A 27,606-nucleotide genomic window follows, 5' to 3' on the forward strand; every position below is an offset into this window, starting at 1 on the left:
GCTTGTAGCTATAGGTGACTAATTGTGAGAAACATACTTCTGAGTGCTTTTGTGCCCTACATAGACTTGGACTGGACGAAAAAGCTGAAGCTAGTCATTGTATGTGAGAGTTATGATTTATTTCAAAAAAGTTCCTTTCTAATTAAAAAAGCTTCAAATGGTAGCTGTAGACCACTGGAAATGTCCAAAAGACTTGCATATAGGAAACCCCTCATCTGTCTCTTCATCCTTTAAGTCATATAAACTAATATCTCTTCTGATAATTCAACAGATGCAGTCAGTATGCCTCTCTCTATTAGATTTCAAACTGTTAATTTCTTACTATGATTTATGTGTTACTTTCTAAGAAGATTTGCCAGAATTCAGCTTTGTGAGTGAAAGTATGAGGTTTGCATCTAAATTAATGAAAAGAGTTTTGAAGCTTTGTTGGATTATAGAAAAAAGAAAAAAAAGAGAATAGTAATCACAGTCTGAGAAAATCCCTTTCAAAGAGTGAGGAACTCACTCAACTGTTTAAACAATGCAATATTTAAGCCAACCTTCCAGGCTTTTTGCTCTGTTGTTGCCTTTAAAAAGCCATTTCAGGCATATTACTAGGTACCAGGAGCTTACACTTCAGGAGGAGTCTGAGATTACTGTTTACTAGATCCACAGGCACACCATAACTAATTTCTGCCTAGTGGAAGTAAGTTTAAGATTTGTGTGCATGGGGAAGGGGTGCTGGGAAAAGCAGCAGCTCTTCTCAAATGTTTCTGTTTTGGAAGAGATTCCCACACAGCTCCTTTGGACTAAGTCTGTTCCCATAGAAGGTTGTTTTAGTACAGCTAAGAAGGAGTTTCTGCACACAGCGTCTCCAAGTAGAGAAGATCTTCACCTTCTCTGGTAGTGAAAGACCCAAAGCAGTTTATACTAGTTGAGACCTGGCCTCAAGTCTTCAGACAGCCTGTGGTATGGAGACAAACAAGATTTTCTTGCTAACATGCATCTACATATATTTAATTTACAACAGAATAATGTCATCAGGCTGATAGTCTAGGACAGCTTCATCCCTCCATCCTCACAACCTCCTGTGTGATCATGAGCCAGTCACTAAAAACCATGACGGTATTGGTGTGGTGGCCTTTGGGACCTCATTTGTAGAAGTCCTGCACTGAATTCCAGGTATTTTCATAAATCTTTCTGAAAGCCTACCTGCCTCCAAAAATGCCCAGGGTTCTGTTGTGCTTCAGAGAGACTTTCAATGTTCGTTACGCTCAAGGTGGTCTGAGGGCTGTGGTATATTTCCAGAGGAACTTCAGTAGCACCATCATGTTGATTTTGGGAAGCATGCAGGAAGCAGAAGGAGGTGCAGTTTTCTGCCTTTCTGTGTTCAAAAGAGACGTGAGCATTTCCCTACCTTCTTTGGAGAGAAGATGAGGAAAGTCACTCTGTTGTCTGGACTCACTGACTTCACAGAAAACTGAAGAGTGTCTAGAATTTTTGCATTTTAGAGTCTCAGCTTTAAGTAATTCTTTTGAAAATCTCAGCTTACAGGGCTGGGCTATGTTCTTTCCTACAGAGTGGAATTACACTCGGGAATAAAGAAGCTGAGAGGAGAAATGAAACCCAACTCCTCAATCTCACGATACCATCCTGGAAGATGACAAAAAAGCTGCCCGCTTTGTGATCTAAGAAGTACAGAGAATGAGCTGAACTACTTATTCAATTATGTCAAATGATCAGCATTCATTTATTAAACGATGTAACATGAAATTAAATTAGAGCAAGTAAGTGATTACATTATGTAAAGCAATTTTTAAAACTGGGTAATGTGATCACCCTTCATTTATTACATTAATTTCAGAATATTGGATATTGGTGCTATTATTAAATTAATGGGAATGCTTCTAAAGATGGACTCGTTAAAACATAGTTTGCAAGTGAAGCCACACTTTTTCATGTTTCTTTTGCAGTACTGGCTATTGGTAAAATGCTGCTATTTCTTTCAAAGTGAAAGCTGAGATTTCACTATAACTTTCCAGCTATTATTTGTTCTTATAGGTAAAATCTTATAAACATTACTTGTAAACATAATTTTTAAGGTGTGAAAAACAGGGAGAAAAGTACCAACAATTAACCAGCTTGGCAGGGGGGGAGGGAAGGGGAGGAAACGGGCACTAAAATTGCAAGCTTATAGGAAACATACTAACATATTTTGAAAATAAAATATGATCGTGCCTTTCTAGAAGACTGGATTTTCTGTTTTGCAGACAGATGGGATGAAACCATCACATTTGATCATTACATTGAGACTTTTCTGGAGTGTGAGAGGAAGAATAAAAAAATGTGATCCTGTTGCCCACACACACTGGTTGAAATTGCATGCTACTCTATTGGCCTGTTCTCTCATGATTATTCTGGACGAAGAAAAAACATTTTCTTCATATCTCTTTGGATTTCCCCTCCCGCTACTCAACCATTCATGTTGTAGAACTAGGTTGGAGGTAATGCAAAATATTAGAAATAGGTTCCATTATTAAATCAGCTTATTTACACACAGTACTTAGTGAGAGAATATTTCTCTAAGGATTCAAATATCAATTTCTTGCCGAAACTCAGGTATCCTTGTTGCCAGAACTTTTTAATTTCTTAAAGAATGTGTTTACTTGGTGAGCCATGTGCAAAATCCTTAGGAGTCTATAGAGTTTTCTAATGAATCTAACTGTGCAACTTAAACCTAAAAAAAACAAATGCGAGATGCTGATTATTTGCAGAGCTGTGTTGGACAAAACAGCACTTCAAACTGTAGGTGAGTTACTATGCAAGTGGCACAAAATGTTATACGTATAGAAAAGGTAGCAGATTTAAGCATGTCTAGAAGAGTTATTTGAAGTATTTGGAGTATATCCCTTTGCTGACAGAAGTAAGAAACTGATTTTTTTTTGTGTGTGTGTGTTTTGTTTTTTTTTTTTTTTTTTTTTTTTTTTTTCCCCTAGGATTTTGATGCAGAAGTAAGCTGGCATGTCTGTGTGAGAAAGTCTCTGTCATTTCACTTAAAGAAAAGTTCATTTTCTTTCCAGGGCAGTTTGATCCAGATGAAAAACCATCCAAGGGTTTCTTAGCAATGGAGAGACCACACAAAGACAAAATAGGGAATTAAATAGGGTTATGGGAGAACCAGTGACTGTTGGGTTCTAACTGAGGAGAAAATGGTGAGAGAAATGCGAAATGTGATAGTGAGAATTCAATAGTGACAAATATACAAAGTAAAAAAAACCTGGAAGACAGGAGAAATATTTTTATCTCCGTGCCTCAGTAGTTATGGTCTTGTAGTGCTGCTAATAACTGAAGGTTAAAAAAACTCACCAAAATGAAATTTTGAGAATGTAGAGCACTTTCGTTAACCTACTGCCGTAGCAACTGCTGAAATATCTAGCCACAGGCTGCCTCTCTGATTTAGCATGGTTTGAGTTTATTATCTTCTTCGGAAAATTTTATTTTAAGGCTTTAAAATGATGAGCTTCAACATTCCCATAAGAAAAAAATATATGTAAATAATCTTTATGTTATGGCAAGCTGTATTTTTCTTATCTTGTAGTTTGGAAAATGGATCAGCATGTGGCAGATAATCTGTAAATTGAAGTGTAAAGCGTTTGTAAGCACCTTGTTTAGTTTTGTATTAGGCCAGAGAAATAAAAAAATAGAACAATGTACACTAGGCAGGAAGAAATATTGAAAAGAAAACTATGTTTGTATAGTGTATATGAACAATGACAATGAAATATGATGGCTATTAAAGAAATATATTTTAACAGTTTCAATAGTTAGCTGCTTCGTTTTCATGCAGATTTATAGTCATTATTATCTCCTGGCCTAACTAGAGGATAAGAATAGACTCAGTGATTGATGACCCTAAATTAATACTATGCAGTCATTTCTATAAATTAATTTCATATAGCATATTTGCAGTGCCTTGTATTAACAGGGGAAAACCAAGATAATAAAAGCACCACCACCCTCTGAGCTAATAAAGTCTTCAGTGGCAGCACATTCTTCTGAGTGAAGGACTCCATCATCAGTCTCAGCAAAGGGAAGAAAAAGAAAAGAAAAAGGGAGAAGAAAAAGCCTGGAGGACCACTCCAGCGGCAGTGGAAAAGCTTTTAAGGTGGGAGTGGATCAAAACGATTCTCATGCTCAACCCACCCGTGTAATGAGGGCCAGGGAAGTCCAGGCCTTGCTGACACTGCTTCTCCTGCCTAATTTTTCACTTTTTGGCACATGACAGCAGCTGGTGCGTGTCCTCTGTCAATCGCGTGTGGGTATGACAGCCTCTGGTACAAGTAACGCCCCTTCCTCACTGGTGGCACACAGTTCTGACTCCTCAGGGCTTTCCATCCTTCCCTGTGTTAAAAGCTTTGCAGCTGCTATTTAGATGAAAATTAATGGTTTAGGCATCTGAGAGGTCTCCTTGGATGTACAATAGCTTCAAAACGAACAGGAACTGTGCAGCTAGGTTTAGGTAGAAGCAAAACTGGCCTCATTAATAAGAATAAATTCTTTAAAACTTTTCTGACTAGGCAAGACCAGAAGGCTTTGTATTTTACCTAGGTGTCTCAACTGAAGAAAATGTCTATGGGCAAAATACTCTCAGGCTGACCAAAGACAATATTGAAAACCTGGTGTGCTTTCACACTGTACCCATTTGGTACTATGTCACTCCGTTCATTAATCATATTATTAACACAAAATTGGTTTTAACTCTGGGTCCAGATATCAGGGTACAGTGTCTAGCTGTGACTTGCTGACAGTGCTGCATGTCCCTTCAGACCAGCTGCTAGCTTCAGTAAACAGTTGCATAAACATGGCTCCTGATGCCATGAAATATAAGACTAGCTGATTAGACAGCAGCAAGACGAAGGACTCTGTTCTACTTTGCTATGTGCTTTACTCTGGGATGAGAAGAAAGGGATTTCATATGTTTCTTCATTAAAACAGACTTTTCATCCTGCATTAGGCAAAACTCCAGGGAAACAACCTTTCCCCACCCTTAATTAATCCAGAGAGTGAACATGAGGATGACTAGACAGATGGGACATAATTTGAGTATGGAAAAATTGTCATCATCCCTCTTTAATTAGTGTTATAGGATGGCTCTCTTCAGATGTAAGCAGATATGACAAAGATGTGTTTCACGTATTCAAGAGGGTAATTAAACTGCCGCATGCTCAAACCAATATACATACAGATCTGATTAAAAAGCTGATGCTCTGAAAACAATGATGGATGAGTTTTTAATGCGCATGGGTATTAGAAAAGCAGTGAGATGGGATTGCTGTGAAATGAATTGTTTCAGTTCTTGGCTGTGAAGACAAAAAAATGGGGAAAACATTAAATTTAAAACAGGGAAAAGCTACAAGGAGGAACTGAGGACACAGGAGGATGAACTCATGCTATATAGTTTAAAATAATGATTTAATTATAAAGACAGAGGAGAGCAGGCAAACTACCAGTCATCAAACCAAAACATATCTCCCTGAGTAGCTATGCAGTATGCACCATGTAGACTGCTTTTTCACCTCCAGACCATTTGGCTGCTCCTTGAGATAAGGTGGTGAGTTAGGAGTGTGTATTTCTGGAGATGAGTTTTAACTTTTGCACAGAGACATGCCAACAGGAAAACCAAAGTCTTCAGTTGCTCTAATGGGACAGGAAATTGGTTGTGGCTTTTGTTTCTGCCTTGCTGTTGGCAGTGTTTTGACCTAGCAATAGAAACTTTTTTCACCACTTAAAAAAAAAAAAAAAATTCTAATGTATGCAGCAAAGTTTTTGCTGACTAAATTCTCCCTGTAACCTGCTTTCCTCTGGTGAGCTCCATGTGGGCTCTTGGAGACACTGCAAGAGTACCTGCACAGGGGAAGGAGCCTGCAGGATTTCCCAAGGTGGTCTGCATGCTCAATGGATGCTTCTTTGCCCATCTGCAGGTCTATCAGCTCATGCAAGGTCCTCTCTGGAGGCTACTCCCTTCATGAGACAAACCTTGAAGTTGTTTTGGCATTCAGTCTCTGTGCACTGTTGCTGTCTTTGCAGAATGGCTGTTGTGACTCAAAATCACAGAAAAACTCTGCTTAACTGCACTGAAGTAACATTGAAATGGCGTGTTACTACAACACTAAAAAGTCTTGGGATGAGCTTGGTAGGCAAGAGAATTAAGGGAAAATAGGAGTTAAATATACTTGTGGTTTCCTGTCAAAATATTGCATAAATCTGTTTACATGTAAGAAAGACAAAAGAAAAACATACACAAATGCCATTTCTGTTGCTTAAGGGAAAACTGGCATGCCAAGTTTGGGCCCAGTCATATTGTTCTCCCTATCCACTGTATCTGCTAAAAAAGACACCTCTGCTTGTGCTTATGTTATATGGGAACTGATGTTGCTGTTATCTGTAACATGTAAGAGGAAGTGAAGCAAATGGTAAAGTTTTTGCACTTCCAAAGATGCTTCCTCATCCAGCTCCGTTGAGGGTTTCAGCTTCAGATCTTAGTTTTTCTCCTATTGTGAGTCTTGTCTCATCATGCCACTTCACTTGGTAATTTCATTTTTTTTTAAGTGAATACCACTCACTAGCAGAAAAATGATGCTTCCTGACAGATATTTAGCTTTACTGTTGGTTTTTACCTACATCCCTGGAAGAGTGGTGCAGCTAATGGGCAACTTTGACAGTGCAGAATGACCAGATGTTTTTTCTTCATAACCTTATATTTTGCTGGAATATTGTAACAGTTTCCAGATTTATTTATTTTAGTTTTCTTTTCTCCAAATTAGATATATAGTTGCATTCTGATGGCACAAATGCCCTGGCACTTAACATATCTGAATCAAAGAGAACTCAGTACCCATTAAAGTTGGAGCTGGAGTTAAATAACTAAGAAGTATAGAAGATCTTTGAAACCTGCTTCAAATAGAAATTTCAACTCCAGACACTCAGCCAGCAGAATTGCCCTTTTATTTATTTCCTGCCACTTTCATTATGATTTATTCTTCTCTATATAAATAATCCCTTTACTGTGCCCGGGGAGTCATTTCATTTTTAGGAGATAGAAATCATTCATTTCCTGCCAATGGAAGCTCATAAAACAATATATTGACAATTACAGCCAGCTGAGCTGGTGATTATGAGATTAATTATTGTTGTGAGTGATGGTGTTTAGCAGCTTCAGGTTTCCGGCTCTGGTACAGTGGGCATTTTCTGCAGACAGAAGGCATCTGTGTAAAGAGTGCTGCAATGGCTGTTGGACACAGGGTCAGGTCTGTGTGAAGGACTCACAGCTCTCCTCCAAATGGACAGGAGCACATGGCCTTAGCTCTGGGATTTGCAGCTGATGGCTTCCTGACAGCTGACATTTTGTGAAAATGGCTCTAGTACAGTTTGGGTCAAATGCCATTTTGAAAAAGAATCTCTGGGTTTTATATGCAGGTAGGAAGCTATTTTCACTTCCATCCACGGTAGATTATTCAGGATATCCCACAGGCAGTGGTGACAGTTCAATTTTCCCTGCAGTTATCATGAGAAACTAACGTCGCAACAGCTGTCATAAGAAACTAATCTGCAGAAGAGCTAGACAGTCTCTCAGATATTTTGGACCACATGCTAGTCAGCGATGACAATAGAAATTTGACTAAAGGAATTAGAAGAAAAGCCAGTGAAGTAACCAAAGCACCTGAATAATTGGCTGTGAGCTACTGAGCAATCTTTCTGAAAACATGAAGCTTTCTAAGGTGGATATGGCTAAAATACTTGAGCCCCAACAGTCATGAATGCATGGACAAATATTTTTTCTTTAAATGCTTTAAGCTAATTCAGCTCATTTTAACTGAAAAAGATTAGGAATCCGTCTCCAGAGTGGTTTAGCTGACAGATCTGTGTAGGATGTGGCGAGCCCAAGTAGACAAACTACAGCCATGAGTCTCATCAGCTTTGGACTGAACACAGGCAGATTTGCTAAAGGGAAAAAAGCTGCTGTGACTGTGATAGCTGTCCCAGAGCCTAACTGCCTGGTGATCCTGAAGGCAATTTCACTGAGCAGCATGAATACTGCTCTTAAAGCCAATGGAGAGAAAATTTAAGTGACAGTTTTCTTATTTCTTATCAAGAAAGTGAGTCACTGGAGATGTATTTTCTCCACTCCTCACCAGATCCTTGCTTTCACAGCAGCTCTCTGGGCAGCACCTGAAAGTGGTCAAGCCTGGGGTGAGCCTGTGGACAGTGCACATTGCATTGCTGTAGAGGCAGTACTGATTACAGTGGTGCTGCGACACTGTGGGGCAGCCCAAAGTAAAATACCTGAGATGGTCTTTTAAATGTGCATGTTGCTGTTAAAGAGGAGAAACGTTGCGTTACATGGAGTATCTGTAGGCAGGGGACATGACCAAAGAAATGGCAAGTGTGGATGCCCAAATCACTCAGCCTGCTGAGCCAACTGATGGTGAGGTGATGTGCCTCCCGTGCTGAGTTACGTTACATGCTCCATGCACCATCAGACTATGCGGGCCCAGGTCAGATTGTGATGGAGTCCTTGCTTTTGCACCCCTTGTTACTGCCCTGGGAATGGATAATTTCCCAGAGCTGCAGTCTGAGATAATTATGTACAGGAAACATCACACAATGTCCCAGTGAAATCCCAGGATACTCCATGTTCTAGGTCACCTCTAAGAAAATTAGGTTGTCATATCAACATACAGTGATTGCCCAATTATACATCCCCAAGTGGAAAGCAACTGTTTAAGGAAACTGAAATCCAGAATACTTTGTCAAAAGTTTGTGTCTTGAATTGTATTTCACTTCCGTGGATACCAGACTGTAAGGTGAATATTGTTATATTTAACATTCCTGATGGCTGAAAACTCCATTATGAATGATCTTAAAGCAACCTTTAAAATGGTTTAAATGTCAGAATTTTTACCATTTCTTTTTCTTAATCTATATAATTGCCAACTAAAGCATTATGAGCTGTTTAGTTTCTCATTTTTTTGGAGTTGGGCCAGTTATGGCAGAAAGGTTTTTAAGAAAAGGAAAGGAAGAAATTTTCCTTTTTAATGTGTAACCTTATTCCAGAACATCTCAGTAAAGTGGGTTACAGCTTCCCTTCCCACCTCAAGCTGTATTTAACCAGGATTACACATCATTCCAAACTGAAATAAAATGTACATGTTCCGTGAAAACCCACTGTTTCCATTCTACTCTTTCCTGTCAGCAAATCAAATAGCAGTAATTTGCCTCCCTTTATTTCCAGTTGGAAGCCCTTCTCATCTGAAGTAGCTTGTTTCTTTGAACAACAGTCTCTCATACTAATGAAAGAAACACTAATAAAAGAATCTTCTCTCATCTGGAAGAACAATGCTGGAAATATTGCAGAAGAGAGAATTAAAATGTGGCAGATTTTGGTTATGACTGAGCTGGTCTCTGTTGAGTGGAAGCATACAAATATTAAGTGTTCTTTGCTTTGAAATGCTCATGATTTAACATTGGCAAGGCTGGAGAGAGGGAATGGTTTGGAAGGTACAAGATGTAAAGGAGATGGACCAGAAGCCTATGGCAGCTGTGCATTGCTCTGTTCTCTCCTCTCTGTCACCCACCATGTCTTCACAACCACCTATATGGGCTGCTAAGGATGAAAAAGGAGGCTGACTTTATAGCTGCCAGCAGGATGCCCCCAAAGAATAAATGCTGTTGCATTTACAGGTAGGAGGTAATATACTCTGATATCTTATCTGAAGCTACAAAGTGGAATATCTTGTCATCACATTCATAATCTCATTCTTTGTGAAGAAGAGCAATTCCAAAAAGAAATAGAAGTATTTAGTTGCATTCTAGCCTCTTCTTACAAAGCATTTGGTGTAAATCTCACTGGGTTAAATGTGATTAGAGGAACTTACTTAAGTTCAATAGTACTTGTCACTGATTTACAAGTGCTGAAGTCTTCTTGAGCTGATTAATTATTAGTTAATTTTTGGTCAGTTGAAGGAACCCTGTTAATAAAGGATGTTATCATGGACTGTAAACATTTCAGCAGAAGTGGGAATATTTATTCACTTAAGAATTAGTTCCCTCCTCTGATAAATTGAGAGCAATAATAATGCATGACAGACTTGGACAATATATCTATGTACTCTGGTCAAACAGTGTACAAGCTGCCTAAACTTTGGTGGTCCTGGGAGAGGATATATGAGCTACAGTATTCAGCTGCAAAGAGACAGTGCCTTAGGGGGAAAAAAAGGTGCCATGAGAGAAAATTCCTTTTTTTCCAATTTATAATTTGGATTGCATACATTTCCCTGCTGAAAGGGAAAACAATATTGTAAGGATGCCTTAACTCTTGACTGTTTCACTGAATCAATTCTGCTCAATTCCATGGAAACCAGAACTGTAACAGCAGCAGCGAACAGCAGAGAGCTTCAGGAGAATACAGTGTACACTGTATAAGACACAGCTTTTTACCGGTTTGTTGATTTTGACACCAAAACATTTTACAGAAAATTAGAGCTTAAAACATAGAGGCATTAGGAAGGCAGAAATAATAATCTAATTTAAATCTTTAATGCTAAACCACTTATTTTACAACTTAAGTTTATAGAAACAGGAGAGGAGCTTGTTTCAGGAGGTAGTCAGTGGCATGGCAGGGCTAATCCAGTGCAGGCTGTGTGGCTGTGCAAATGTGTGTCTCAAGGGTGGTGGTTGTCACATGTATGCAGCAGCTTAGTTGCTCGCACTGTTATGGGATGCACAGAGTAATTTATGACAGAGCAAAGATTGTTTTAGCTGAATGACAGCTATAGATTTTCAGCTCATAAAGGCAAGATACTGAATAGTCTGGGATAAAACTATGCATGGTCAGGCTGGTTACTGCTATGGGCCATCATCTTTAGGGGACATTAAGGAGGGATTTCCCCCCCCTCCCCCCGCCTCCCCGGCACCTGTGGGACAGTGCAGAGAGGTATTTAGAAGTTTGTTGGTCTCACGGCATTTTAAAAGTGGCTAGGATTGCTGGTATTCGTCCTGAAAGTATAGTTCACTGGTTGCTGGCTAGTTGTGTGTTGTTAAAAGATAGCTGCTTCAATCCTGATTTAAATATCTTAATGTAGTTTAAACTTTGTGAACCAAGCAGTTTTCCCCTGTAAAAATATATGTGTGTGTGTCGTTTACACCAGCTAATCATATAAGGTCCATAGTAATTCCCTGACTTTACAAGCCTAGTACCTCTTACGTAAAAATTCCTGTTTCTAAAGGAGCTACCTGTATTCTTCTGTCTGTTTCTTGAAACACCAACCCACCTGTTTGCCCATGTCCTTCTAATAGCTGGATGCCTGGAACTAAACATGCAAAACTCTGACAATAATAAAGTTTAGAGAGAAAAATTATTTATTCAGCATCATAATATTTCTATGTGTAAAACACAATATTCTGTTAGCCTTCATAGATGCCTTCTTGCCTTGTGAACTTCTCTAGTTCATCCTGTCAATTTGGAAAGGCTACCACCACAGCAGGAGAGAAGAGATTCGAATGTCTGTGTGTTGGTCCTGAGTCTGGTTCCTTGCGCTACCGGTTCTGCAGCCAAAGGAGATCAGGCTGCAGTTGAACATGGCCTGGTGTTGAGTGTGGATGCAGGGCCATCATGTTTCATGAGGACTCCATGATGAAAGAAATTTGAGTCCATCTGGACTGATAGTGTACAAACCTTTACTGCAAGTGTGATGCAATTTAAACTCTTCTCACGGAAAATCCCAATTTATGCACCTACTGCCTTTCTCTTTTGAGAGATGTGTGGGAGAAAAAAGAGACCAATAAATGCTTTGCAGCCAAATGTACCTATAAGCAACACAGAATGCAATTGATTATTTCAAATTTGTTGTGGTTCTTTTCAATTCACCTAACATTGGTAAAATGTCTCTTGATAAATAGAAGCTGTCTGTCTGTTTCTTTTGCCTGGAAAAGGAGGCAATAGTGCCATTTGTTATTTCTGGTTTGTTTACTGCAGATAGTTATTTAAGCAACAGCAAAGAACAGAAACAATGGCTTTCCTTGACTTGTAGAGTTACACAGCATTGTTTTTTTGCTGCCTTTGGCAAAGCTGAAGTAATCAGTGGAACAGAAAATGCTCAAATGCTATGCTTGTGTGCAGCTGACCTGGATGTCGTTGTGGAAAGCTTATGGTGCATTTAACTGCAACATTGCTTCACTTGCCTGCTTCTTTTGTTTGTTGGAATGGCTAAATGAAGGGAGTGTCTAGATTTGATTGTGTGTGAAAGAAATTAGTGAAAGCTTCACAGCAAATGCATGGGGAATTTGTATTAGATTCTCATGAAATCCAGCAAATCTGAACCTCATACGCCTCATTAGTCAAAACAGAAATTTAGAAATCTTGGTACAAACCTTGTTTATCTTGCAGCCTGCATTAAAAAGGTTCCAGCATATATGTCTGTGGCATACTGTTTGTAAGACATATTGTCCTTTAGTGGCTCCTCTCAGCCTTTGTTCACAGTAGAACTAAGTTTATAGCATCACATATTTTCCTCCCAGGCTAATGGCTTTTGTCTTGATGAGCTTGAAATCCTTTGATGTACCGATGTACCATATAGAGCCTTTGCTGACTTTATGTACACAGGCCTGCACACATTACTATCTGGGTGGTTCTCCTAAATGCAATATAGACTTCTACCATGGGCTGGCATGAAAAGTAAATAGTGGGACCCTCCAGTCTGCAACTTGGCCCTCCAGACAATCATTTACAGCAGTTCAGCTATAATGTGAAACTGTTTTGATCATGGACCGTTTTATGCCTCCTGTGCTCTGAAAGAAAGGATGCCTGTCGCAGAGCAGCAGGCAATGGCACCAGCTCTGGACTCTGTTCCTCCTGGTCTTTACCCACCCCAGTGGAATTTAATGAGTCTTTTTATTATGTTCTGTGTTCACCTGCTCAGACTCTAACCCTCAGTTTATAGCTCCAAAATGTCTATTTGTCTGAACCATACTCTATAGAGAGTTACTCTTTCTTATGCGGTGACTGTGAAAACTGATGACATTGCTTGTGACCTTGCAGTGCAATTGAAATATAAGGGATTCAATTAACTCTGAACCTCACCAGCTTAAGCCATCAGCTGAAGTGGTGCTGGGTTAGTGGTCTCAAGCTTGTGACTTTCTGATTGTGCTTTGGTGTCCAATGAGTTTTGCACTCTTGTTAGAGCTCCTGCATTTCACTTTGCCAAAATAATGTCACAGTGGAAACAGTCTCTGAAGCAAGACTGTGCTGAGGACTTTGCTTTCCTCTGATCTCTTTCCCACATCTCAGCCGCTGCTACTTTCCTTGTACATTTCTGACTGGGGACCAATGCACATGCTGAGTGAATGGTTGGCTGACTAACCCTTTTGAAGTATTTGCCACAAGGTCAAAGGAACATGTGGAAGCTTGCCTCGCTACTCCTTTATGTGATGGTCTCAGGACTTTTCTCGTCAAGGGATAACATGTTTCCCATTAGAAGACTCAGAAAAGCTGAAGCTCCTAGTAGCAAAACTAAGCAAATCCTTTTTACAGTCTTCAGAACACTAATCAAAAAAACCAAAAAAGAAAAGGGTTTCCCCACATGTTTTTCCAATTAAGTGCCTCACAATTTGATTTAGTCACTTCCTGAGGGTTTTTAGATGTCTAGACTGTAAAACTTACTTAAGATCTTTGAATTTTTTTTCCTGTTTCTCCACCCCAAAAGCCACTACTTGTACTTTTTGACGGTTACTCACACGTAAAATCCTACCCATTGTGGGCCTGTCAAAAACATGTTTCCTTACTGATAGTTACCACAGTGATCTTTCCACTTTTTGATTACATCTTTGCTTGCTGGGGGCATTAGCTATAAATTTGCTGCCAAAATAATGTCAGTTTACTGAATCCCATTTCTGTCCATGCATGACACTCATGCATAAATACACTTAAATACTCCAATGTAATCTTCTCTTTGCTTATGACATTGCCTATTTAATGGAGTTTTTTGAAAAAAAGACTTGGTTTCTTGGGATGGAGTTGGTGAATATGCATTGGAAATGAACCTGAGAAGTTACATCATCTCTGAGGGACTTAAAGAGTAAGTGTTCTTACCTTGATTCATGATAGGAATCCTGCAATTAGCAAGTGGAGCACTTGCTAATTATATAAACATTAAATGCTGCAGTATATGACTTCATCAATATTTTCTGACCATCAGTGGGGGTAGGGAGGGAAAGCAATTTAATACTGACAAGAGTTAGTAGCACATTTGCGTCATGGGCGGTCATAAATATAGTTGACTGAATTATTCATTGCAGACAATTTTCATGAAGGAGCTAGCTCCTTTTTCTCTGCTCCTAGTGATTCACAAGCTTTGCCCATGTGAACAGTGTCTGTTGAGCCCCATTAACTTCATGAGGGAAGGGCATTAATTTCTGCAAATGCGTTTTACTATTGCTATGTGTTTCCCAACTAGCAGAGGTTATTTTATGGGCAATTCACAAACAGTTTACTTTGACTGTCTCCCATTTAGCATTCAATGGGTGTACTTGATCAGCTTAAATGGATGAGACTAGCACCTTTTGGAGGTAAATAAATTTGATTCAAAACTTAAATTTTGTAAAACAAGATGTTTTTTATTGTAAAACTGAGGAGTGGCACAAAAGTTAATCATATTATAAAATATATCTCAAAGCCGATAGCTGTTCTATCAACAATGTTTGTTCCCCTCTTAGTATGTTTGAACTCCTATATAACAGCACTGAGAAACTGGAAATGAATGCCAACAAGCAAAAGTGAGATTTGTCATGTTTTGACAGTTTTGCTTTTGTAGGCCTAGCTGAAAGCAGCTGTCCTGCAGATGAGATGATACAATTTCAGTCAATTATAGTGAATGGAGCTGATCAAATTACTTTTTATGAAACGATGTTTTTGTCAAAAGTACATACTTTTTTTAGAAAGAGGTAATTTTGTATGTTTCTTCTTTCACATTAAGAAAAATAAAACTGTTGGTTGTGACTGGACTGCTTCAATTTTGAAACCTGCAAATCTTCCCACTAACTCTTCCTCCTTTCTGTGTCTCCCTTATTTTTCAATTTTGCCTAAGCATGACTGGTAATTAAACAATAATTTATCTTGTACCCTTTTTTTTCCTGTCCCTTGTTGACTTAAGGGCAGCTCTTCAGTTTACAATTATCTGGTGACAGTTCACACTAAAAGAGGGAGCTGAAACAGGCGTTACTCATGAATTTATGTGGCTCATTACACAAGGAATGTCTGCTGAATCAGAGTCTGTGCAGCCCAGCACTGTGTCTCCAGGAAAAGGGAGAAAATAGCCAATTTCTGTTGTCTGTTCTCTTGGCGCTCTGTGCCCACAATTGTTGCATTAAGGATGTTGTGGAATACATCCTATCTGGCTTTTTTTTAAGTATCCATTTATGGGACCTGTTGTTTATGAAACTGTCTAAACCCCTTTCTGAACCTGCAAATACTGACTCCCTCTACAAATACCTTGTGGCATTGTGTTCTAAAATTTTCCAATCCTCTGTAGAAAGTAGAATTTTTGTGCATTTAAAACCAATCTTCTGCTACTTTCATTGAATACTTCATTCTTGTCTTGTGGTTTTGGTTTTGTGTTTTGGTTTTGTGTTTTTCGGTTTTTTTTGTTTGTTTGTTTGTTTGTTTTTGTTTTTTTTTTTTTTTGTTTGTTTGTTTTTTTTTTGTTTTTGTTTTTGGTTTGGTTTTTTTTTTTTTTGGTAAGGTGGAAGGGGAATACAGCCAACCACAGTTCCTAGATTTGTTGTCACCTTTCTATTTTGGAAACCTTATTCACATCTCTGCCAGGCTTCTCTCTAAAGCAAATGATGTCAGCCTTTTCTGGTGCTCATTGTAAGGCAGCTGCTCCTTTCTCTTGACAGTATCCAAGACAATATTCAAGATGTAGGTATACCAAAGAATAACAGCAGAAGTATACACTCTGTCTTGTTCTCAGTATCTATTTTCCTGAAGTCCAATATTTTGTTGGCTTTTTTTGGGCTGCCACTGCACATTGGATCTAGAAATGTGAAGGACTTCCAAAATAACTTCAAAATCTGTTCTGAGTTGTAGTGCCATATACTGGGGCTGCATTGTTGCGCTCACAAACTTTCTCCTTATTTATTAGTTTACAAAAATAACATCTGCCTTTTATTTGGTGGAAAATATTTTATGGCTTTAATTCTCTTATAAAAGAGTGGATTATCTACTATTTCTTGTGATACTGCACCTTCATAAAATATCCAATAAAATTATTGAATAGCTAGTTTAAAGTAAGAAAAGGAATGTTATTTTACTTCATGCCATCTTTGCTAATTTAATTTCTAGCGGTTGTTGGAAAGGTCCAAAGAAAGAGCTGGGAGATAGATACACTGGTAGCTATTAAATGTGGTAGGCTGGTTGTAAAATCCAACTCAGAAAGCTGTGAATCTCTGTTATCCAAAATATGAGATATTATCTTAGGCTAAGTAGCTGTCCATTTAATCTTGTTATATTTTCTTCCAAGCAAGTGATGCTGCTGGTCTCATGCACATAAATTTATATATCATATCATCTGTACAGAACTAAAGTGACAACTGAGATGTTTAATATAAGTATCTTGGCCAATTATAATTAAAATAATGAAAGTAGAGATATAAAAAAGTCATTGAATATCTACAACATTAAAGTCAGTAATTACTGGAGTTAGCACAGTTGCTATAAGCATAGCTTTTGACTAGATTTTTGCCTTCCTACTTCTTGAAGTAGCATTTTATTTAACCCAGCCTGAGATAGGGGAGTTGCTAATGTACCCTGTTCAAAATAATTCCAAGTGCATGCCAGAATTGCAATATTTAGCCTATGACTTTAAAGCATACTCAAAGTGGAAGGTTCATGCACAGCTAGTTATTTGTCATCACATTTAAATGAGTAAACTCTTAGGATGACTTATTTATTAAGTGATTATAGTTACCTGTCTTTATGTTTGGAAGGATCTGCTGAGAAACAAAGAGAAGTGAGCTGAATTTTAGTTCTATCATCCTTCTGATGACCTTATATTTTTTTCCTCACCAACATCTCTTGTCAACGTGCATCATTGTTGCCCTTGCTGAGTGAAAGGCAGCCATACAACTGAGATGGTAGAGGCTGAGTTTAAACAGAGATACCTAAATGCATGACTTCAAAGAAGGAGCCCAGAGGACTTTTTTGTTCCACTATTAACTGTGAATGTTTTGGAAGTGGAGCTGTTCATTTAGGTGATGTTTATTTTCTTTAAAATATTTGGTGGACAGAGTAAAAGAAACAGTTCTGGAAGATCATATAATTTCTCTGTATTTGCAAATGGTTCATTGACCACTATCAAGAAATGTTATCCATTGAGGAGAGATTGGCAGTTCATTAATTTGAAACAGTAATAATTTAGCAGAACTGATTGTTTTCTGAAGTGCACAGAGGACTGTTGATTAATTATGTTTCTATGGTAACATTTTGTATTAGCAAGGACAAGAGCATGGGAATTGGTAAGAATGTTATAAAGCCATTTCATAATTAAAGATCTGGTTTTGCATATCCTGAGACAAAGACAAAAGTAAACTAAAGTAATTTCTTAACTATACAGATGCTCAGAGTCTGATATTGTAGTCAGTAATGTGAACAGATGTTAGGTAGTCTGATCAGGCATCAGAAACACTATTTTTCTGTTTGCTCCTGCAAAGATAATAGATTATTTCCCTCTCCTCTCTACAACAGCATATGGCAATTCTGGAAATGAGGTCCTACCGTGGTTAATATGTTGCTGATTCATAGATGTTTTAATAACCACCTGCCGAATTTATTCCTCCCTCAGTGAACTGAGGATAAGCTTCAGAGTGCTATACAAGAATAGGGGTGGAGAAGTACCACAGCCGTGTGTTTGATGGTTGCAGCCTCCTGAGAGAGAGGGAGTCAGGAGCAGTTTGTGACTATGTTGACATTTGAGTGGCTGTGCTTGGGATGTGAAGGGCATGATAGGAGGTATTTCTCTAATAATTAGCCTCTCTGCTTTTGTAAGTGTCTGTATTTTCACTGGCTCTACATCTGGGCAGATCTGGTACTGCTGACACCTGGGAAAGGGACAGTGTACAGTAGAAATTACCAGTGTTTACTTTGGATGGTGATGGAGGGCAGCGAGGATTAATTGTAGTGCAGGAAGGATTTCTATAAAATGGGGTTTCTTATAGTACAGGAAGTACGGGTATGAGAAAGCTGAGTAGAGCAAAGAACAAGGGATGGAAGAAGACAGAAAGACCTGTGGGAGACCCAGGAGAGTGGACTTCTTGATGGTGCTGATGACGACTCATGATCTGTCTGAATTATCTAGCAACAAAACAGGTATTACTCCAGATTGCCAATATCCTGGAGGAGGCAATAAATCTTTGTCCACTGGAAAGATCAGTGGACACTGGTCTTGGTTCGGTGCTGTAGGAGCTACTCTGCTACAAACAGCACTACGACAACATAAATCTCATTCTGACTTAAATTCAAAATCCCTCATGTATATTACTACCACATTCTTAAGGTGTTTTCTTACACGTTGTCTAGCTGCACTAACTGGGCTCAGTTTCTAATCCTCTCAAGCGCTTTTATAGAGCTTGAGCATCACCCAGTTTCCCACTCTTCCCTTAAGTGTTACCATTTTTCACTGAATAAATTAATCTTCTTATCATGTGCATGATATGCTCCATCAATATTTTTCCATGTTGAAAGGGGATCAAGCCCTAATCATGAAATATTAACTCAAAGTTGGAATCCAACTAGCTTCCCAACATTATGCATGTTCTTTTTTTTTCCATCCAATAATTTATTTTTTAATAAGTCTCAGAAAGTCTGCAAACCTCACTACTTAAGCAAACTTTATATGCCATTTCTTATCAAAGCTGAATGAGATCCTAATGTACAGAGATATTTTCATGCACTTGGATTGTTATTTGTCTTTTATTATTATTATTGACTTGACAGAAAGCTGTCTTTGAAGGAAGCTAAAAAGGCAAAATATACTGATGTGTGTGTGGTAGGGCATTATTGGTCCCTTCATTTGAGATGACACAATAATGCCTGAACCAAAATCCAGCCAAGCGTATATACTCAGGTCATGTCTTCCAGAATTGAGAGGATGCTATACGAAATATATTTCAGAAGACAATAAGAATTAATTGTTTAATTAATGTAGATGTTTTTGAAAACCTGTGTCATTGCCAATCAACATCATAGAATCATAGAATCGTTAAGGTTGGAAAAGACCCTTAAGATCATCGAGTCCAACAGTTAACCTATCTCTGCCAAGTCCACCACTAAACCATGTCCTCAAGCACCACGTCTACCTGTCTTTTAAATACCTCCAGGGATGGAGACTCAACCACTGCCCTGGGCAGACTGTTCCAATGCCTGACTACCCTTTTGGTGAAGAAGTTTTTCCTAATATCCAACCTAAACCTCCTCTGGCACAGCTTGAGGCCGTTTCCTCTCGTCCTATCGCTTGTTACTTGGGAGAAGAGACCGACCCCCACCTCGCTACAGCCTCCTTTCAGGTAGTTGTAGAAAGCGATAAGGTCTCCCCTCAGCCTCCTCTTCTCCAGACTAAACAACCCCAGCTCCCTCAGCCGCTCCTCATAAGACTTGTGCTCTAGACCCTTCACCAGCTTCATTGCCCTTCTTTGGACACACTCCAGCACCTCAATGTCCTTCTTGTAGTGAGGGGCCCAAAACTGAACACAGTACTCGAGGTGCAGCCTCACCAGTGCCAAGTACAGGGGCACTATCACCTCCCTAGTCCTGCTGGCCACACTATTTCTAATGCAAGCCAGGATGCCATTGGCCTTCTTGGCCACCTGAGCACACTGCTAGCTCATGTTCAGGTGGCTGTCAACCAACACCCCCAGGTCCTTTTCCGCCAGGCAGCTCTCCAGCCACTCCTCCCCTAGCCTGTAGCGTTGCATGGGGTTGTTGTGACCCAAGTGCAGGACCTGGTACTTAGCCTTGTGGAATTTCATACAGTTGGCCCCCGGCCCAACGATCCAGCCTGTCCAGGTCCCTCTGTAGGGCCTTCCTACCCTCCAGCAGATCAACACTTCCACCCAGCTTGGTGTCGTCTGCAGACTTACTGAGGGTGCACTCTATCCCCTCATCCAGATCAGCAATGAAGATATCAAACAGGACTGGCCCCAGCACTGAGCCCTGGGGAACACCACTTGTGACCGGCCGCCAACTGGGTTTGACTCCATTCACCACCCCTCTCTGGGCTCGGCCGTCCAGCCAGTTTTTAACCCAGCGCAGAGTGCACTTATCCAAGCCGTGAGCAGCCAGCTTCTCCAGGAGAATGCTGTGGGAGACAGTGTCAAAGGCCTTACTAAAGTCCAAGTAGACAACATCCACAGCCTTCCCCTCATCCACTAAGAGGGTCACCTTCTCATGGAAGGAGACCAGGTTAGTGAAGCAGAACCTCCCTTTCATAAACCCATGCTGGCTGAGCCTGATCCCCCAGTTGTCCCACACGTGCCGTGTAATGGCACTCAGGATGATCTGCTCCATGACCTTTCCCAGCACCGAGGTCAGGCTGACAGTCCTGTAGTTCCCCAGATCCTCCTTCTGACCCTTCTTGTAGACAGGCGTCACATTTGCCAACTTCCAGTCATCTGGGACCTCCCCGGTTGACCAGGACTGCTGATAAATGATGGAGAGTGGCTTGGCAAGCTCCTCTGCCAGCTCCCTCAGTATCCTTGGGTGGATCCCGTCTGGCCCCATGGACCTGTGAGCATTCAGGTGGAGGAGCAGGTTGGCGACTGCCATCTCTTTGACAAATGGGGCTTCATTCTGCATCCTATCTCCATCTCCCAGCTCAGGGGCCTGAAAACCCCGAGGATGACCGGTCTGACTATTAAAGACTGAGGCAAAGAAGGCATTAAGTACCTCAGCCTTCTCCTCCGCCTTCGTGGCAATGTTTCCCTCCACATCCAACAAGGGAGGGAGATTCTCCCTGGCCCTCCTTTTGTCACTGATATATTTGTAGAAACATTTTTTGTTCTCTTTCACGGCAGTGGCCCGTTTAAGCTCTAGCTGGGCCTTTGCCTTTCTAATCTTCTCCCTGCATAACCTCACAACATCCTTGTAGTCCTCCTGAGTCGCCTGCCCCTTCTTCCAAAGGGGGGAAGCTCCCCTTTTTTTCCCTGAGTTCCAGCCAAAGCTCTCTGTTCAGCCAGGCCGGTCTTCTTCCCCACCTGCTTGACTTACGGCACATGGGGACGGGCTGCTCCTGCGCCTTTGAGACTTCCTTCTTGAATAACATCCAGCCTTCCCGGGCTCCTTTGCCCTTCAGGACTGCCTCCCAAGGGACTCTGTTAACCAGACTCCTAAGCAATCGAAAGTCTGCCCTTCTAAAGTTCAGGGTAGCGGTTTTGCTGACCCCCTTCCTTACTTCTCCAAGAATCGAAAGCTCTATCATGTCATGGTCGCTGATCCCAAGACAGCCTCTGACCACCACATCACCCACCAGGCCTTCTCTGTTCGTAAACAGCAGGTCCACTGGGGCACCTCCCCTGCTTGGCTCGCTTACCAGCTGCGTCAGCAAGTTATCTTCCACCCACTCCAGGAACCTCTGAGACTGCTTTCTCTTTGCTGTGTTGTATTTCCAGCAGGTATCTGGTAAGTTGAAGCCTCCCACGAGAACAAGGGCTAGAGATTGTGAGACTTCAGCCAACCGCTTGTAGAAAACTTTGTCTGTTTCCTCGTCCTGGTTGGGTGGTCTATAACAGACTCCCACCAGGATATCTGCCTTCTTAGCCTTCTCTCTGATCTTTACCCATAAGCGCTCAACCTTATCATTACCGTCATTGAGTTCTAGACAGTCAAAATGGTCTCTAACGTACAAGGCTACCCCACCACCTCTCCTTCCTTGCCTATCCCTTCCAAAGAGCTTGTAGCCATCCGTTGCAGCACTCCAGTTGTGTGAGTCATCCCACCATGTTTCCGTGATGGTGGAATCATTAGGTCTTTAATTCCTTTGGCCCTGTAGAGATGGTCTATATTGCTGAGTGGAGTCTACAGTATTTGATTAAGAGAATGCCACTAGAAAGCAATAAATTCTACACTTGCTACCACTTCGACAGAAATAAATGAAGGCATTTTAATTCGAATATATGCTACAGATAGTAACTTTTTTGGTTGTTTAAAGGCTCTTCATCTTGCAAAAAGTATTGGTGGACAGCCTTGTTTTCTTGGTTGATATTTTCTGAGCAAAAGCAGGAAATTTCCATGAATCTTGTTCTTGACTAGTCTAATTTAGTTCTCAGACTAGTCTGAAATCTAACCATAACTAGGGATTTTATGCAGGTCCAGATCAGTACTCCCCAGAGTCACCAGGAATTTCTTCACTGACATCAGAGGAACAGGGTGGGATGACTGTAGTCTCTTTGGAGTAACCCACGAAAAGGTTTGGGGATGAGGCTTCTTTCTCACCTTTGCCTTCCTTTGTCACTCCCTATACTGTACCTCCGCTTGAGAACCTGTCCTTTGCAAGCTAATTGACCGAATTCTTTCTCTTTCCTTCCCCAAATTCTTTTAATTTATACAAAGGTCTCTCAAGGAATTAATTTAGAAATGCCTGGCTAAAAAAAAAGCCCAATATTTAGCTAATTCAGAGCTTGCTTTGATATTTTCTTGTCTATATAACTCACCAAAACATGTCTACTAAAGGACCAGCAAGTTTAGCAGATTTTATTTACAAACTTCTAATTGATGTGATCAGTAAGTGGAGGTCCTATTGTTTCTTGGAGATAGAGATATCCCAGATTATCTTTCTTTATTACTGTTGCTATTCTTCCAACAGGCAGCCCTTGCTACTCGAATGCATCTTGTGTTGTAATGTAGAGCTGGCAGAGTCTCTGCTTTCAAGTAAAACAGTGTCTACAGTAAGAAATGCAGATGGGAGATACTCTATTTTTTGCTCCATAATGATCAATCAACTTGGAGTTTTCTTGAGCAACACTTTTGCTTAGCTGGGCTAAGCAGAAAATTGTATGAGTGTATTACATAAATAAGAAGCTGTTCCTTAATTGCACAAAGGCAATATCAATTTTAGTGACCTTAGGAAGAACTATTGTATTAATAAAAATTTTGCATCAGGAGATTACTTTTATCTGTTACCTCGTTACGGGTAAATTTATCTATTTTGGGGGGAGGGTTGAAGAGTTTGGGAGAAAATATAATAGGAGTTTAAGAATTGAAATACTTCATATATAAGTATTTGTATTCGGAATGGTAAGTGTTCCTGATTTATTCTAGTTTCGTTGTTTGTTTGTCTTCTGGAATTGCTGCCACTATCATAAATGTATCCTACTTTTTGGGCTGTATGTGCAATGTTTTTCTCAATTAGGCTCACAATGAAGTCATACAACTGTTGTTGCTAAAGTGTTTCTCAAAAGTAAATCTGCTAGAAATTGAAAATGCAAATTTTTACATAGTGGGTAATGTTAAAGTGTGTTGGTAAAATAGACACAAAACAAGGAAATGTTATTATTTTAGTTTCAGTTTAAGAAGTGTGCACTGTCTGGAAGTCACGGTTACTTTTCAAAAGGCAGGTTATGTTTGTTTATCTCAATCATGACAAATACAGATGTACATTGCTAAAGCAGTCCTGAAATAAGAATATTCTTTCCCTCTTTTATATGTAGATTTTTACCAAAATTTGCAAGTCTACAGAAGGAGCAGGGTAACTCTGGAACTGCCTTTACACTTTTTGCACAGAATAATCAATCCTGAAAATGGACTATTGGGTTAATTGGACTTCTGGCCAGATGAATGATGATAGTTTCTTTTGTTTTTTTGGTTGGTTGGTTGGTTGGTTTGGTTTGGTTTTTGTTGTCCTCACCTAACCTGTTGTTGCAGTTTGAGCTGATTTTCTAGCTACCTACTCCAAATGGTGAAAGACTGATTTTTCATCCCTTTATTCCAGCAGGAATTGTAACACCATTACTATTTCCCACATCATATTTCTCTTTTCCAGACAAAACAAAGCTCATTCTTTAACATTTCCCCACAGTTCAAGTTCCTTGTCATAATTTCTTTTCTGGATTCTCTCAATTTTTTAAGCACAGGGCCAAAACCTGAGACAGCACCTCATCCAGTGCTTTGCCACTGCTGTTATGGCAGAATGGTTATCTCCCATGCCTTCCAGATAATACTGCTGATTGATAGTAATTTCTTGACTGAGATCTGCTCTTCATGCAGCAACACCATTAACTTAAAATCAGTTTGCATGCTCGTATAAACAGGAATGTTTTTTTCACGGCATTATTTTTGCCGACAGTTTTCCCTTTCATATTTACATATTTGGGATCTCCTTTTTTCATTTGGTACTTTCTGCTTGACATATGAGCTTTTTTTGTGTTTTCTGCATCAGCTCTGAAACTCATAAAGCTTCCCAAAATCACAGATTGTTTTAAAGTGTTAGATCACTCAAATCATAAAGAAAAAGATTGAGTATGTCTAGGAAAGACCCATGGGATGCCACTTGTGTATCCTTTTAGTGTGGTAGCAAACTACTGATAACCATGCTTAGAGGGTTTAATTGGTTATGAAACCATCTCCAGTTTCTCAGGTCTCCATGATGGAACTAAGAGTTTGACCCTATTCATGGGCCTGACCAACATGAAACTAGATTTAACATCTGCCTCTTTTCCATATATTTCTATTAGTTTGTTCTCAGTTAACTCCACTGTTCTCAATAAATTTGGATATTCTTATATTAAGATAATTAATTGACTTGTTTTCTAACTTAATTGGACTTTGCTCAACAATCCTTGTTTGTGCTCCTATCTCTGTGTGAAAATCAATTGTGTAATTAGTTGCGTTTTCAAAAGTCTACTCACAAGGCATTTAATACTTCAGACTTTTCTCTTTCAGTGTTTATTTGCTCTCCTTCTCCACAATCAATGAGCCTATACTTTCCTTTTACTCCTTCCTCATTCTGTAAAAGCAGTATAATATTTTTGTTCTTATGCTTAATATCTTTGGCCAGTTGTAACTCTTGTTGTGCCTCCATCCATATGGTTTATATTCATACATGCCTGCACTACTCTTTTGTCTTCCCCTGCTAGATTTTTTATTACGCTTTGATTTTCGGAGTTAGATGACCTTTAAAATTTGGTCATAGCTGTGTCTTGCCATTTCTTGTCTTTTTCACTACTTTGAGAGATACTTTCTTGTAATGCTTTCTTGTAGTATCCCTTATAATCTGCCAGGTCTCCTGAATGCTTTTGTCTTTTACATTATCTACTCAAGATCCAGTGCTTATTCATAAGGCTACTCTATTTTTTAACTCTGTTCTGAATTTGAGTTATTTTTCTGAGGACAAACTATGAAAATATTAAGGACATTTTTATAATAAAGCATCAGCCTAACTAACTCATATATTAAAAATGTTATATTAACTCATATATTAACTATTCATATATAACTATTAAAGAGTTATATTAACTCATATATTAACTCATATATTAACTATTCTTTATGTAAAAGCACAGTTTGTGACTCTTATTTAGAACAAGCTGTCTGCATCTCTATTATTTTCAATGACACTGAAGTAAGACATGCTCCCCACTGCTCAATTAAAGTCCATGAAGTGGAGTTAAAGTGTCCACTAATTAGACATAGTCAGAACAAAAGACTTGTTAATCAGGATGACAAGCTTGGTTTGCTCAGTTTTTGCTAAAGTAAAGCTGCTTGTTGTCTATAATTCAGTGAATGAGTTGCACATAACCACAGACTACCATTACATGAAATACACCTAAGTGATCAAATAGAGCAGACAATGTTAACTGTAATTATAAGACCACTATTCAGATCATTTCACACATTTCATTTGTCACTGTAACAGCATAAAGTCACCGAACAAATATAACTGTTGAAAACATCCTCTGTGTCCAGTGACACAGACATACATGCTTCATTCATATTAGGGTTTGGAGAGCAGTTTTAATTTAAAGCAAATAAAGAATTCACACCTTTTACAGCAAGATCTAATGGTGTTCCTTTAGATACTGCAGCTGGGCTTGCTTGAAGACAGATGAGAAGTAAAGACTTACAGAGCTATTAAAACAAGTACCGTGACCTACATATGCATGCTGCAGTCCCTTCCTTGTTTAAGCACTATCCTGTCTGAAACACTGAACTTTGCATGCTTTATTGGATGCAACTGATCTTCAAGCACCTTTCCTTTACAAAGACTGGCTCCAAACTCATGAAAGTCTTCAAGAGTCTTCCCATCAGTTCTTAAGTCTTTGTGTCAGGAATGTAAGTTAAGCCTCTCCTTTTGAAAAACTATACTTCTAAGTATGTATTAAGCCATTCAGTCACTTCAAAAAGCTGTCAGAGAGCAACTGCTGTGCTACTTTTGAGACATTTGTTTAGGAATGGGCAGAACCTGCAGCTCTGCCTGTTTTTCTGGTGCTTGATTAGTTCTGTGTTCTCCAGATGATGAAATGACATAAGGTAAGGGCTGATTTGATGCCTTAATTTCTAAATCTCTTAAAAGGAACATTTTTCTTTTTCTTTTTTTTTTTTTTTTTTTTGGCCAAATTGTTTCTGCCCTTGCATTTTTCTGCTTTCTCTCTCTGCTCAATTTTTTTCCCCTTCTCAGTACGGTTTCTATGCCTTTTTATTTTCCTTTTTAAACCTTCAGTTGGTTTTGATATGTTGTTTTCCAGAAAACCTGTTTATTGAATCATTTGACTGTGGATGAGGATCTGTTTTTCTTCTTTCTGTACAACAGTGGCTTGTTTCCCCTCACATTTTCATGGGTACCAAATTATTTATAAAAATAGAAAAGGAAGCTCCTTTCCATGCAACTCAGATGAACCAGAATTTACACTTGTGCATGGAGCAGGTCAACACATAGTGCATCTGCTGCACTATACGCATAGACTCTAATCAGAAAAGAGGACAGTGGTGTGAACAACATACTAATTTAATTCTCAGATCAATGTATGTGACAGAGTGTGTGTTAAAATGTTATAACTAAAGAGTGGATGAGTCAGGAGGAAGAAAACTTCACTGTTGAGTGTGCTGCTGAAGTTCACTCATTTTGTAGGTAGAGATCACTTGAGGAAAATTGTACTGTTCTTTACGTTGCTGGTAAACTGCAACTTTTTTATCAAAAAAAAGTAAAAACATTTCAGCTGGATATTTATTTTATGTTAGCTAAAATTATACGTATTACATGGTGCACGAGACAACACTCTCATTTGAGTTTTTTGATTAATGACCACAGTTTCCTGACGGGCAGACCCATCAGAAAAGGTGAAAGGGGGAAGCCTGACATGGCACTTGGGACGAGTGGGAGCTGTTCCTTGTGGATGGGATAACAGGGGGCTGCACGGGGGCAGTGGTGATGGGAGTGAGGGGTAGGGGGAGATGCAATGAGGTAGGAGAGCAGGGAGTAACATGACACATTGGGAAGAGGCCCTGTGCTTTCAGGGATTCCACAGAGGCCCAAAACACCATGGGAGGGAGGAGGCATATGAAGGGAGAGTGAGTCCAGGGCTGGATGT

The sequence above is a fragment of the Platalea leucorodia genome, assembly GCF_965183815.1.
Source record: "Platalea leucorodia genome assembly, chromosome: Z".
In the NCBI taxonomy this organism is placed as follows: domain Eukaryota; kingdom Metazoa; phylum Chordata; class Aves; order Pelecaniformes; family Threskiornithidae; genus Platalea; species Platalea leucorodia.